Source organism: Gorilla gorilla, chromosome 22, assembly GCF_029281585.2.
Source record: "Gorilla gorilla gorilla isolate KB3781 chromosome 22, NHGRI_mGorGor1-v2.1_pri, whole genome shotgun sequence".
NCBI classification, from domain to species: Eukaryota; Metazoa; Chordata; class Mammalia; order Primates; family Hominidae; genus Gorilla; species Gorilla gorilla.
Genome location: NC_073246.2, coordinates 11,222,692 through 11,237,930, shown reverse-complemented (window position 1 = coordinate 11,237,930; position 15,239 = coordinate 11,222,692). Strand labels below are relative to the sequence as shown.

The window sequence follows — 15,239 nt, the reverse complement described above, 5'->3', positions numbered from 1 at the left end:
ACATCTGGTACAGCAGCTGCAACTGGAGTGACCACTTGCTTAAGCTTACGGTAATCCACTGTCATTCCCCAAGATCCATCTGTCTTCTGCACAGGCCAAATGGGAGAGTTGAGTGGGGATGTGGTGGGAATCACCACCCCTGCATCTTTCAAGTCCTTGATGGTGGCACTAATCTCTGCAGACCCTCCAGGGATGTGATATTGTTTTTGATTTACTCTTTTTGTAGGTAGAGGCAGCTCTAATGGCTTCCATTTGGCCTTCCCCACCATAATAACCGTCACTCTACCTGTCAGGGAGCTAATGTGGGGGTTCTGCCTGCTACTAAGTATGTCTATACAAATTACGCATTCTGGCACTGGGGAAATGACCACAGGATGAGCCCGGGGACCCACTGGACCCACTGTAAGTCAGACCTGAGCTAAAACTCCATTAATTACCTGACCTCCATAAGCGCCTACTTTAACTGGAGGACCACAATGACGTTTTGGGTCTCCTGGAATCAATGTCATCTTAGAGCCAGTGTCCAGTAGTCCCCAAAATGTCTGATCATTTCCCTTTCCCCAACATAGTTACCCTGGTATAAGGCTGGAGGTCTCCTTGGGGAAGGATGGGAGAAAGATTAACAGCATAGGCCGGGTGTGGTGGCTCACGCCTGTAATCCCAGCACTTTGGGAGGCCGAGGTGGGTGGATCATGAGGTCAGGAGATCGAGACCATCCAGACTAACACAATGAAACCCCATCTCTACTAAAAATACAAAAAATTAGCTGGGTGTGGTGGTGGGCACCTGTAGTCCCAGCTACTTGGGAGGTTGAGGCAGGAGAATGGTGTGAACCTGGGAGGCGGAGCTTGCAGTGAGCCGAGATTGCACCACTGCACTCCAGCCTAGGTGACAGAGCAAGACTCTGTCTCAAAAAAAAAAAGAAAGAAAGAAAGAAAGAAAGAAAGAAAGAAAGAAAGAAAGAAAGATTAACAGCATAAATTGTCAGTAGTGTAGTGGAGTCCTTCCTCAAGGGGACCTGGCCTCCCCTTCATTCACGGGGTTCTGGGTCTGTAAACTATCTCAAGTCTGGAAATTGATTGAGGGGCTGTGACTCTCTGTTTTTATAATTCATATTAGTCTTTTGTCCATTCGACCTAGAAGTTTTCTGCTTATATAAATTAAGCAGCATTGCAGTAGGCTTCCAGTCAATGTCACTTTTAGGAATACCGTGATTAATTAGCCAACGCCAGAGCTCTACACAACTCAGACTATTCTGATTGCCACTTTGCCTCTGCTGTCCATTATGGTAGCTGTGCCCACCGTGCCTTTGATGGTTGAGTGCCGCCACTTGGCCCCTGCAACCTCAGGATCCAGTTATTCCCATCATCCCATTAAATCATATTTAAATTTTGTAGTTGAGTGACTGTGGTTCCCACTGTTAGATCTGACATACAGAGAAGAGCAATTACAGGGCCCTTCAAAGACGCAGGTGCTGCCCTCAAAAATCTATTTCGCAAGGCATTGGTCAAGGGTATATCTTCTGGACCCTCCCAGCTGGGATGAGTAGGTCTAAAGTGACTAATCCACTCCACCACCTCAATCTCCCTAAGCCTTTGGATCCCTTCCTCTACATTAAGCCAAGGGAGGTCAGGCATTTCCAACTTGCTCACAGTGGGCCATCTTTTAATCCATATTTCAGCCAACGAAGCAAATAAACTATTAGAACCTTTTTGAACTCCTGAGCTGTGACATTAAATGCAGAGTCCCTGCTTAGTGGGCCCAAATCAATAAATCCAGCCTGATCCAACTCTATGTTCCTTCCACCATTATCCCACACCCTTAATATCCATTCCCATGCCTGTTCTCCAGATTTCTGTTTATATCAATTAGAGAACTCAAATGGTTATTTTCAAGTGTAGCACACCTCCTTATGGGTCACACTCTCAACCTCACCTCTAGGCACCCACTGGGACTTTAGTCTAGTTATAGGTCGAGAAACAAACAGGGGTGTTAGGGGTGGCTCCTCAGGAGAATCAACATTATCTTGTCTGGCAACTGCCTCAGGGGAGGCCATCACTGTTGCTTCAGGCAGTGCAGGATTTATCTCCTCAGACAAAGGTGGAAAGGCTGATGGCAGCATGGGTTAGGGAGGGAATGTTGCCACTACTGGGGATGGGGAAGCTCTTTCTTCTGGTGAAAAATATTCATCAGAGTTTACAAACTCAGTGTCCCCAGCTTCATCAGGGTCCTCCCACACATCCCTATTCCAAGTTGCAGGGTCCTATTCTTTTCCAATCAGTGCCCTCACTTTAACAGTAGACACCTGGCGAGGCTGTGCACTTACCTTTCATTGCAGGTCAGTCACTCGCATGGTAAGAGCTTGTGTCTGTTTTTCCACGATTTCAGCTCTTTCTCTAAAGGAGATAAGACTCTCAATGAGGGCAATCTTAGAAGATTTGAGGCTCAGTGTCTGCTTCTGAAGCTGAGAGTTAGAATCCCTGAGTTCATCATTTTCTTTCATCACTTTGTCCACTGAACTTTAGGAGCAACCAACCAGCTTCATTAGTTCTTTGGTTCTCCACACGTGGTCAAAGGTATTATGTATAGAGTCACTAAACTCGTTGCCTCTCATGAGCAGTGAATCAAGAGTGTCAAATGCATTTAGTTTGCATAACTCTCTAAATAGTTCATGCCAAGGACTATCGGTGTTCTCCATGCCATTAGAAGTAGAGTCCTTAGCATTTTTGGGTCTAGTCATATTAAGCAGGCAACTCCAGAAATCCCAAAACCAACAAAAGAACTCCATCCTTAATATTCTGTTCTTCTAGAACCACTCCTGGTACCAGGGCTCTCTAGAGGGACAGAACTAATAAGATAGATAGACATATATAAAGGGGAGTTTATGAAGTATTAACTCACATGATTGCAAGGTCCTGCAATAGGCTATCTGCAAGCTGAGGAGCAAAGAAAGCCAGTCTGAGTCCAAAAACTGAAGAACTTGAAGTCCAATGTACAAGGGCAGGAAGCAGCCAGCATATGAGAAAGATGTAGGCTGGGAGGCTAGGCCAGTTTAGTCTTTTCATTTTTGTGCCTGCTTATATTCTAGCCACACTGGCAGCTGATTAGATGGTACCCACCCGGATAAAGGGTGGATATGCCTTCCCCAGCCAAATGACTCAAATGTTAATCTCTTTTGGCCACACTCTAACAGACATACCAAGGATCAATACTTTGTATGCTTCAATCCAATCAAGTTGACACTCAGTATTAAACATCACAGTGGAACTTCCTGAGAGTGGGTCTTCCTCTCCCAGTCCACTGACTCAATTGTTAATCTCTTCTGGCAACACCCAGAAACACCCAGATACACTCAGAAACAATAATTTATATCCTTTGACCCAGTCAAGTTGACACTTCATATTAACCATCACAACCAGGAACAACTTTGTGTCAATGAATATAAAAAATTAGACAGATGAATTTTTTTTTTCTGTGAGACAGAGTCTTGCTTTGTCACCCAGGCTGGAATGCAGTGGCAGGATCTCAGCCCACTGCAATCTCCGCCTCCCACGTTCAAGCAATTCTCTTGCCTCAGCCTCCTGAGTAGCTGGGATTACAGACACCTGCCACCACACCCAGCTAATTTTTGTATTTTTAGTAGAGATGGGGTTTCACCATGTTGGCCAGGCTGGTCTCAAACTCCTAACCTTGTGACCCACCCGCCTCGGCCTCCCAAAGTGCTGACATTACAGGAATAAGCCACCACACCTGGCTGACAGATAAATTTATAAAAGCATAACTTCCTGTAACTGACTCAAGAAGAAATAAAACTAGTCCCATAACTATTAAAGACATTGAATCAGTAGTTAAATACAATCCTGTAAAGAAAACACCAAGACAGGTAATTTTATGGGTGAATTCCATTTAACTTTCAAAGGATAGATCCTTCCAACTATATACAGAATTTTCCAGTGAATTTTGCTAAAAAAGAACTTATTTTATGAGGCTGGGATAGCCTTGATAACAGTCACTCAGAGAATATAGGAAAGGAAAATTATAGGCCAATCTCATAAACATACATGCAAAACCCTAAATAAAATATAAATTTTAAAAAGTTTTTAAAAACCAGTACAGCATGTATCAGTCAGGGTCCCAATAGGCGGGCACACACAGTGGAATAGTTCAAGGAGGGTTTTTATATACAAAGCTGTGGTCAAAATGTGGACAATCACAGTCAGAAACTCCGGAGCCCAGGGCTGGTTAAGGTGGAGGGGCCACACCAGTTCTAGAATGCTGGCAATGGCAGGAGTGGACCCCGGAGCCTCAGAAGGAGAAAGTCATTTACATCTTGAGAGCAGCGCTGACCTTCAGTCCCAGGATGCAGCCAACCTGAGGGTATTTGTTTGCTACGGGGACCATAATAAACTGCCACAGATTGGGTGCCTTCGACAAGAGAAGCTTATCACCTTGCAGTTCTGGAAGCCAGAAGTCCAAAACCCAGGGGGCAGCAGGCTTGGCTCCCTTGGAGTCCAGCAGGGGGCACCTGCTCTAGGCCTCTGGCCCTGGTTTGTGGATGGCCATCTTCTCTCCAGGTGTCTCCCATCGCCTTCCCACTGTACATGTCTGCGTCCTGTAAAAAGAAGCCATTCAAAACCAAAGCTGTTGGAACTTTAAATTATTTTGCATCTTCAAGGAACATGATTATAGGACCTGAGTTGCGTATGACAGGCAGCTGTAGCTTAGGCAGCTGTAACCTTTGTTCCTCTGATTATATATTAGCTTTTTCTTTACCTACATTGTTCTGTAAAATGTTATAAAAGACTACAGGACACCAGGGAAGACCCCTTCCCTCTTCATGTTGATCTTCACTGTAGATTTGCTCCCCTCTGACTTCTCTTACACAGAGACCTCACTGGCCACCACGTTGTCTGAGACAGAACGTTCAATAGACTCTTTCAAATTGGAAAAGGAAAAGAAAACAAGCTGTGATTAATCAAATTGCTGTGACTCATAAACCAGCCTTGCATGGGAAGCACTGTAACTCTGTTCAATTTATTTATTTTCTGCCTGTATAAGCAAGACCTTCACTTTTTGGCTTTGGGGTACTGGCTCTAATCCTCTGGAGTCTGTGTGTCCCGAGTGGCTATTTTCAGCTTCGTGCCTGCATATGCTCTTTTAAACTGGATTCTGATCCTTTTGATTATTTCAGGTGGATAGTCCAAATTTTCTCTTCTCATTAGGACACCAGTCATATTGAGTTAGTGCCCATCCTAATAACCTAATTTGAACTTGATTGCCTTTTTAAACATTCTATCTCCAAATACAGTCACATGCTGGGCTATTAGGGGTTAGGACTTCAACATATGAATTAATTAATTTATTAAAACAGGATCCTGCTCTGTACCCAGGCTGGAGTGCAGTGGCGTGATCATGGCTCACTGCAACCTCCACGTCCTGTGCTCAGGTGATCCTTCCCTTTCAGCCTCCTGAGTAGCTGAGACTACAGGTGCATGCCACCATGCCTGGCTAATTTTTTTGTAGAGACTGGGTTTCGTCCTGTTGCCCAGGCTGGTCTTGAATTCCCACCTGGGCCTCCCAAAGTGCTGGGATGACAGGTGTGAGCCACTGCGCCCAGCCATCATATGAATTCTGGAAGGACATAATTCCACCTGAAACACTGAGGTGACTGACCCCAAAGAAAGGGGGCCAGGAAAATACATGCCCAGTCTCTCTCCCCTGCCTCTGATCTCCCAATAGCCCAAGAAGAAACAAGAGAGTGCACAGCCCATTGCAGACCAGAGAGGCCAGCCTCCCGTGGCAGAGCATGACGGGAACAAGCAGGGCACAAGTGGGAGGGGCAAAGGGAAGACCCCAGCTCACACTTCAGCTCAATACCGTCCACTCCAGGAATACAAGGCCAACCTGAGTTAGAAAACCTATCATGTGCCGGGCGCAGTGACTCATGCCTATAATCCCAGCACTTTGGGTGGCCGAGTTGGGCGGATCATTTGAAGTCAGGAGTTCAAGACCAGCCTGGGCAACGTGGTGAAACCCCATCTCTACTAAAAATACAAAAATTAGCCGGGCGTGGTGTCAGGCACCTGTAATCCCAGCTACTCGGGAGGATGAGGCAGAAGAATCACTTGAGCCTGGGAGGCAGAGGTTGTGGTAAGCCAAGATCGTGCCACTGCACTCCAGGCTGGGTGGCACAGCGAGACCCTGTCTCAGAAAGAAAGAAAAAAAAATGAAGAAAAGAAAGGAAGAAAGAGAGAGAGAGAGAGAGAAAGAAGAAAGAAAGAAGAAAAAAGAAGAAAGAGAGAAAGAGAGAGAGAGAAAGAAGAAAGAAAGGAAGAAAAGGAAGGAAAGAAGGAAGAAGGGAGGGAGGGAGGAAGGAAGAAGGGAGGGAGGGAGGAAGGGAGGGAGGAAGGAAGAAAGGGAGGGAGGGAGGGAGGAAGGAAACCTATCATGGAAGTCATCATGTTAGTGAAGCCAAAGGGAAAATGTGTACATTGATCTCAACGGAGGCCGAGGAAGCATGTGAAAATGCTCACCGCTCATGGGGGAAGGGTCAGGGACGGCTCACATCGGATGTGGGTGAAGTGGGGCTGAAGCCATGCGGTTCAGAGCCCCAGAACCAGCTGCTGGAGGCCCCCACACTCAGGAGGAAGAGCGGCTCCACTCTCAGCATCCTGGGGCACAGGTGCCGGCCTCAGTTCCCCAGCCACTGCCCAGGCTGCACCAACACTGTGGCGGGGGCAGGGGTCTTCAGTGGCAAGTTCGTTCCGTGAGCTCGAAGGCTCTGAGGCCCATGCACGGCAGCAGGGGCCGTGGGGAGAAGGGCCTGGCCATGTCTCTCTTCCCTCTTTGCTCAGAACCCGGCTTTGCTTGGGGCGGTAACTGTGTGGCCCCAATGCCCCCGTTTCCTGCCCTCCCAGCCTCCTGTGCAGCCTGGGGTGGCGCCAATCTGCTGGGGAAGGGGCTCCTGACAAAAGGGAACAGCTGTAACTGCAAACCACCGCCTCCCCGAGACCAGGACGCCAGGAAGGAGGTGGGGCGCAGGAGAGAAGGTCCTGGGTGCCTCGAAGCAGGGAGGAGGCCTGCCCCACACCAGCCACACTCCCGCCCTCTCCGCCCTCTGGCCCCACCTCCCCCTGTCTCCTGTCCTCCCTGGCTGGAGGGAGGGTATGGCCTCTGCCAGCCCAGCAGTGACCCTCTAACTGGGCCCCATCTAGCACGTGGGCCCCTCCCTCCCTCAGCCCCCACAGAGGCAGCCTGTGGCCTCCTCCCTCCGGGGAAGTGCAGCCCAGGCTCAGGCAGGTGGGCTGCCATCTGGAAGGCCAACGATGGCCTACGGGTGTTCCCGTGGGGCCGCTCTTTCTTCTTCAGGTTCAGTACTCCGTGCACCACGCGGATCGGACCCCTCCACGCCTGGGGGCCTGGACTTGGTTTCCACTTCCTGCCCTGGGACAACCCAGGTGCTGAGCCCCGGCCTGGGGCTGGCCTGGGAGGGGGCTGGACTCTGCTGGGGCCTGGAGAGGCCCAGACCTCATCCCCTGACAACTCTCTGGGCCGTGGGGCCAGACCCCACTGTGGGGCCACAGGCTCCGTCTCCACTGAGGACTGTGTGGGCTCCAGAATGGCAGCCTAAGGCCTGCTGCGCATAGACCTGGGCCCCAGTCATGGCCTGGAGGGGAAGGCGGGGCCGCAGGCAGGGGCCAGGCAGCATGGGCCAGGTTCTTGGAAATATCTTTATTGTCAGCAAGGCAGGGAATGGTGGGAACCAGGGTGTCCCGCTGGAGGGTCAGGAGGGAGCCACAAGCCACCTGGGAGGCCGTATCCGGTCGTTGATCGAGTCCACATAGTTGGCCACGCGGGTGTAGACCCCCGGCTTGTGGAGCCGCCCGCAGCTGTCACCCCAGCTGATGATGCCGTAGAGGTAAGCCACGCCGTTCTTCTCGCAGGCCAGGGGCCCCCCTGAGTCCCCCTGGGCAGAGACACCAGTCAGAGCCACCCTCCCAGGGGCCTGGTTCAGGGACCCCCCTCTCCCCCAAGTGGCAGCTTGGGGACAGAGGACAAAGGCATTTCTGAGCAAGGGAGCTGATCCACTCTCCTGAACCTCATGAAAAGATGTCTCATTCCCTGGGGGCAGCACTGGCTGGGCCAGGGCATCCAACCACGTTATTCCCCTTCCTGAAGCCACGGTCCCCCTCTTCCCACCAGCATGAACCCTGTGTGGACCACACAGCCACCCTGTGTCCCAGCATCTCCTGAAATGACTTCTTCACTCCCTGGAAAACTCCTACGCATCACTCAGGACCAGTGCAAACACTCCGTCTTCCAGGAAACCATCCTGACTTCCCCTATCGAGGTCCAGTGACAAGCCCTACCCACTCTACCACTCCTGGGCTTTGTGGCCTTGGAAGAGTGAATTGACTGCCTGGGGCTCAGTCTCCCCATCTATAAAATGGGGCATAAAAGAGCTGTCGCATGCCAGGGTTGCCGTGCCGCCTGAGCACACAGGCCTGCAGAGCCCAGGACGTGGTTGGGCTATTGGGCTTATTGAAGGTTGAAGAACTTATTGAAGGTTGAAGAGCTGGCTTGAGAGAACTTGGGGCAAAGGGGCCTTTGGTGCCTAGTGTCACACGGAAAGCACTGCCTTGGGCTGGACAGCCAGGAACTGTCCGGGCTCTGTGGGAACCCAGGCCCCTCTCAGAGCCTGGGTCTCCCCTTCTGTGTGAGGAGGATGCCCTTCCGGCAGGGCTCTGGGTGGCCCTGGGGTGCTGGCCACGGACAGTAAGTGTGCTCCCTGCCCAGGGGTCCCTGGCTGGCCCTGCCAGGTTGGGGTGCCACCAGGCTCTGGGCTCCCCAGGGGCAAGCATCTCGGAGACTCAGGACCAGCTGAGCCCCCACCAGTCGGGTCCTGGTGGGGCGGGCACCAGCTCACCTGGCAGGCGTTGGACTTGCAGTCGAAGTAGCCGGCACAGAGCATGTTGGGGCTGATGTCGGCGCCGTAGACCTCAGGGCTGCTGCACTTGTGGTCGGCGACCAGGGGGACCAGGGCCTCCCGCAGGGAGCTGGAGTAGCCGCTCACGTCTGTGGGACATGATGCCCTCAGCATGACACGCACACCGTGGCTGGCCACTGTCCACCCTGGCGGGGCACTGGGCACCTCTCTCCCAACTCACTCTCATCCAAGTGGCCCCAGCCCGCAATCTGGCACTTGTGTCCTGCAGGGAAGGTGCTGCCGGGCTCCGGCAGGCAGATGGGCTGCACGAACTGTGAGCGTGTGGCACAGCGGTCCCCTTTCTTCTTCAGCCGGATCAGGACTGATCAGAAGAGCGGCCAGGGTCAGCCTGTGGTGTGCGGGCTGAACGGGAGGCTGTCGGGGCCTGTGATGGAGGGAGGGTAGCCAGTGGGTTCCACGGGGCAGCCTGGGAGATCCAGAAGGGAGCGGTGCCCTGTCCTCCCTGCCCTGCCCCCAGCTTCCCCCGCACCACATGTCTGCCCAGCTCCTGCCCCTGTCTGGGCCTGGCCTGGGGAGCACAGGGCCCACCTGCCCAGAGTGCGGCCACAACATGCCGGAGCTCACCAAGGTCGTGGTCGCTGGGGTTGAACACCGAGTACAGGGTGTACGGGATGTACTTCTCGATGCCGAAGGTCTGTGTCACGTCCGTCGTGCGGTTGAAGAAGTGCTGGCCCAGCACCACAGAGACGCTGTCCCTGGGGGGGCTGTGCAAAGGAGGCTGGAGGCTGCATGGACCAGCCCTCCCCCGGCCACCGGGCTCACCTCTCCCCACCCCCTGTCGGGCCCACGGAGGCCAACGGTGTGGGACCCTGGTCCCGGGGAGGGGTCTGAACAGGTGCCCGGGTGTGGGCTGTTGATACTGGGGAGACAGGGACCACCAAGCAGGGGCTATTGTCAGTCACCCCCAGATCCAGGCATGGGAGCTGAAGTGCGGTGCCATCCCTCCTGACAACACTGGTCACAAGCCCTGGGGGGAGTCTCAGGCCAAGCCCAGGCAGGATCGGCTGCAAGGCCGACCCGAGTGGGTGGAGACCTGGCCTGCTCAGGCCCTGCCCCAGCTTCAATCCACATTGTGGGGTCCCCAGATGCAGCCCTCACTCCTGCTGGGCACAGAGCCCGGGCCCCTGAGCCTGGCTCCCATCTGCTGTGTGGAGGTTGCTCCACCCTGCCTCAGCCTCCTGCCCCGGGCTCCATGTGGGGAACCCCATTTCTCCACATTTGCAGGCCCAGGAGCTGCCGGCTGCAGGTTCTGCAGGGCCACGCAAGACCCCACCCTGGGAGCTGTGGTCCTCGAAAGGCCGCCAGCCCCTCGGCTGGCCGGACCCCTGCCCCTAATTACTGGGGTGCCCATCGAAGGTGGAAGGGCGTCTGGCCCAGGCTGCTCCATCTCAGGGTCTCCCCACTCGAGGCCCGCCTCCCAGAGTGTGGGCCTGGGTGGCTGTGCGCCCCCACTGAGGGGAGCCGGCTGAGTGGGCTGGGCCTCAGTTTCCCTGGCTGTGCTTGGGCTCCTAGGGCTCTGACGCATTGTCACTGCGCTCCCTGGCTCCCTACTGAGAGCCAGGACTCTGGGAGGGGCGGGGCCTGCGGGGAGGACAGGACCTGGCCCACTGCACCCTCCGCAGGCGCTGGGTCCTCTGTGGAAACGCCACTGACCCCTGGCCTCCCTCAATAGGGACAAGGTTTCTGGAGTGTCCATGCATGCCCAGCTCAGGACTGAGCCCCAAGACCCAGAGGGGTCAGAGAGGGTTACCGGGGACCCCGGGAAGGGGTCAGCAGAGGCACCGGGATGCGGTCCGCAAGCGGGTGGGGACAGGTGCATAGTGACGCTGGATGGTGTGTGGGGCCTCAGGGCAGGTGACTGGGGCCCAGAGGAGGTGCACCTGTGGGAGAAGCAGTGGGCGGCCGACACCACCCAGCAGGTGTGGACCAGGCTCCTGGCGCAGAAGCTGTCCCCGATGTAGATGGCGGCCAGCCAGGGGTGCAAGCCGGGCAGCGAGGAGGAGCCGCCGATGATACGTGGCCGCAGGAACGTCCTCTTCTTGTGCCTCCTGCCGCAGGCCTGGCACCCCAGGGAGGCTGGCTCAGACAGGGTCGCCAGGAGATCCGGTGACAGTTGGACTCTGGTGAGGGATTCTGGGAGCAAAGGTCACTGGGTCATACCCCTGGGGTTCACAGGACCAGCCCCCTTCCACACACAGGCCCTACCCAGCAGGAGGCGCTGCAGAGGGCCATGGCCGGACCCCCTGTCCACGCTGCTCAGGCCCTGGAGCCCGCCCATCTCTGCCCTCAGTTTCCAAATCTGTAGAATGGGGTTTGATGCCCAATCCCGAGGCTCTATGAGGGCCAGAGGGGCTGGACACACGGAGGCCTTTGTGGCCCCCTCAGCAGCCTGGAACCCCACAGCCAGCCCCAGCATAGTCAGAGACCCTCACATGAGAGCCCCGGGCTGTCCCCACCGGGGTCCTAGGGAGCCAGGGGGCCTCTCCCCAGGGCAGGAAGCAGGTGGCCTTTGGGGGGCCTGCCCGCCCAGGGTCTGATGCCAGGGGTGCCTGTGGGGAGCCTGCACGCTGTCCTCCTTGCACCTCCCTGAAAGCCTTCTGGGGCCATCCTGGGCATGGTCCAGGCTGGGCAGGTGCCACCCCAAGGCCGTCGCCTGGTGACCAGCCCCCTGCAGCGGGCTGCTTCCCCACTGTGACCCCAGTACCGACCCACTGCGTGACCTTGGACCAGCCTGATCCCGTGATCTCCAGTTTCCCCATTTGTCAGAGATGCAGTAGCCAGGTGTGGGGAGGGGCTAGGAGGATCACAGGGAAAACTGCTGTGACCTCGGTGGGGCCCAAGGCAGCACCCCCTGCCAGCCGCGCACCGCAGGCCTCCAGGCGGCAGTACTCCCAGGAGAGCGCGCTGTCCTTCACCACGTAGCACCAGGGCCTCTCGTCATTGTCCGGATTCCTGCGGTGCATAAGCGCGGGCTGGCAGGGAGTCACACTGCCCCTCAAAGAGGGCATGGGGAGGGGGCATCAGAACTCCCAGCAGGGCGGCTCCCCACACCTGGAGCAGTGGGAAGAGAGTGGCCCTCCCTCGGGCAGCCTCCCAGGCAGAGGTTCCGGGGCCTGTCTGGACGGAGCTGGCCCTGCCTGGGTCCTAGGGAGCCGGGGGGCCTCTCCCCAGGACAAATCCTGCCTGTCCCACGTGCGGCGGCCTGGAGTGGCGTGGTGCTGACCGGCAGTAGGCATGGGGGCCCAGGCCCAGCAGGGCCGCGGCGCCCACTGAGTCCACGTGCAGCTCCTGGTAGAGCAGATCGGAGTTCCAGGCCAGGCAGCTGAGGCCCGAGGCTGAGGTGCTGGCCACGCCATGGTACCCAGTGCCGTTCCCCAAGAAGCGGTGCTCATCAGGCTCTGCGGGCAGAGGGGCAGTGAAGGCAGCCCACGGTGGGTCCACCCGGCACTGCCCCAGGGCACCCCGGGGGGCTGACCCACTCACCGATGTTGCAGAGCCGTCCAGCGAAGCCTGGTGGGCAGGCACACACGGTGGTCCCGGTGGCCACGATCAGGTGGCAGGTGCCCCCGTTCAGGCAAGGGCTGCTCAGACAAGCTGGGGGCAGGGCCGAGGAGCTGGGTCAGGGGCCGCGCAGTGCCCCACGACAGCGGAGTCGGGGTCCACCCCTTGTCCCTTGTTTCTGGGTGACCTCAGGCCATTCCTCCCACTCGGGTGGGGACAGGGACACCCGTCGGGGGTCAGCGGCACGGCTCACACCCCATGGCACACCTGTACGTCAGGTGCCTCCACACCAGGCCCGGCCCCCCAAGCACTGGCACTGTTCCACGTGGCCCTGGCACACGCGGGCCCAGCAGTCGCCCGCCTCCAGGTACTCATAGCGGGTCTCATCAAAGCATTTCTCTGAGGGGTGCACGGTAAGCCCTCACACCCTGCCACCTGCTGTCCCCATGCAGGGCCCCTGCCCTGCGCTCCGGAGCCACCTGTTCTCCCATCCTCCGGGGACTTGCTCCGGCCCCTGGACCCCCGCGGACCTCCGAGGCCCAGCTCACCTGTGCCGCAGTCCTTGCCGGTGAAGGCCCGGGGGCAGCTGCAGTGATAGGACTGGGGGTCCTGGGTATTGGAGCAGGAGCCTTCATTGAGGCAGGGGCCGGAGGCACAGGGATCCAGGGCAGCTGGGGACACGCGGGAGGGGACGTGAGGGGTGGAATGGGAGGCTCAGGGTCCCTCTGTGACATCCTCTGCTTGCTAAGGCCTCCATCAGGCCCCAGTGAGGGGCTCTGAAAGCAAAGGGGCCCTCTCTATGCCCCTCGGGGTGCAAGGTCCCTGGGAGGGGCACAGACCTCCCCTTCCTCCCAGCGTCCCCCACTCAACACCTGGGCCACTGGCCCAGCTGTGCACGTGGCTTCCTGGAAGCCTGACACCCACACTGTCAGGCAGCAGCCGCCTCCCATGTGTCCCAGGACCCGTGTAAGCAGGGCGGCTGGCACCGCACCCCACAGACCCTGCTCACCTGTCCCCTGCCTGGGGCACGCCTGTGTGGCTGCAGGGCCCGGCCTCACCACCAGGTGGCGCCTTGGCCCCAGCGATGGCCGGGCAGCCACCATGAGACGCAGGTCCCGCCTGGGAGAGGCTCTGGCCCTAAGTGGCACCCACCGGGGTTAATCCCAGAGCCCCTCTTCTGCTCCCCTCCAGCCAGGACCCCTGCCCGGGTCCGCCCCATCCTTCCCTTGGCACTTCTGGCCTGGCCCAGTGCCCCCTGTCCGCCCCAGGCTACCCAACCCAGCACCCACCTGGGCCCCCTGGAGGCGGGGTGGCCTCCACACAGCCCCAGGCCCTGTCCCGGTTGTAGTTGTGAGTTGTGGCACACCTGGGGGGCGACACCTGCGTGCGTGGGGGTCCCAGGCAGAGGCCCCCCACCCCACCCCACCACCCTGGAGGGTCTCTGGGTTCACTGGGTCTGCCTGCTGCGTGGTGAGCGCCTACTGTGTGCCCGGCTCCCAGAAAAGCAGGCAGCGTGGGGCAGGTGACCCCAGCTCGGGTGCCCCGGCTGCCCGGACCCACCACTTCCTGTGTGCACTGCCCTCCGAAGTGCAGGTGTGCAGCATGCGGCCCCCGTAGTGAAAGGGGAACCTGCAGGGCCTCCCGTCCTCGGTGAGTGCTGTGGGAAGGGGGTGGCAGGGTCAGGGCTCCCTCGAGGGGCACCCGAGCCCCTCAGGACCTCCAGCCGCAGCCATGCTCCTCCCACCCAGCCCTAAGGTGAAGCATGACACCTCCTCCCAGGCCCACCTGACCCACCTTGGGCCTGGGGGCTACTGCTCCAAGGAACTGCCCTGGGCCGGGGCGGGAGCCCCCCACTTTGGGATCCCTCTGCCTCTGGAGCACTTGTTGCTGGGGTCTCAGAGGTCACAGAGGTCACCAGGATAGTGGGGATCGCAGGGGTCGCTGTGGCATTAGGTTCTGGGGACTCCGTACGGTTCTAGGAGGAGCAGAAAGGGTGTCAGTGTGGGACAGACCCTCACACTCAGGTCCTGCTGGGCAGGAGGTCATAGCTCTGAGCCTGTTTCCATACTGGGGCCCCCAGATCTCGGAGCAGGTTCCGGGAGGACACACGACATTCCTGAGGCCTCAGCCAGGCTCTGACACCTTCCCTGCCCTCGGCCCCTAGTTAACGCCTGCTCAGGGTCACTGCCCAGGCCCAGGCACTGCTACCCACCAGGCTTAAACCCTGACATCAGTTTTTGGTGATGGGAGCAGCTAGGAGGCCCTGGGAGGTTCCCCCAACCTCACGCATCCAGACCCAAAAGAGGTCCAGAGAGAGGGGGCAGCCCCCAGACCCATAGGGGCCCAGGCCAGGCCACGCAGGGATGACAGTCCCCAGGTGGGGCTCCGTGAGCCCAGGCCCCAGCCTCCAAGGCCAGTCCAGCACCCACCTGCCCTGTGAGGGCCAGCTTTCAACGTGAGCCCCCTGCTCGGACCCCCGCCCCCTCAAATCCCCATGCTCTGCAGCGACCCTCCCTCTGGTCTCCTCCCAAGGACCCCAAATAGCCACTGGGAACCTCTGGTCGCACTGCGACAAGGTCAGTGCTCACCCCGCCAGGCTGGGGCTGGAACCCCCGTGGCAGCAGCAGCAGCAGCAGGAGGAGGAGGAGGAGGAAGGGGCCCAGCCCCAGTGGGGGGCAGGGGCTGGGGACCCAGGCCCAGCGCCCCATGGCTCCTGAGCTGGCCTGAGGTG

At 57.5% G+C, this 15,239-nt stretch overlaps 1 pseudogene; it reads right to left on the bottom strand.

Moving 5' to 3' along the window:
• Positions 1-7,720: 7,720 nt before the first annotated feature.
• On the bottom strand, positions 7,721-15,225 carry LOC129529293 (hepatocyte growth factor activator-like; annotated as a pseudogene).
• Between the last annotated feature and the right edge of the window lie 14 nt (positions 15,226-15,239).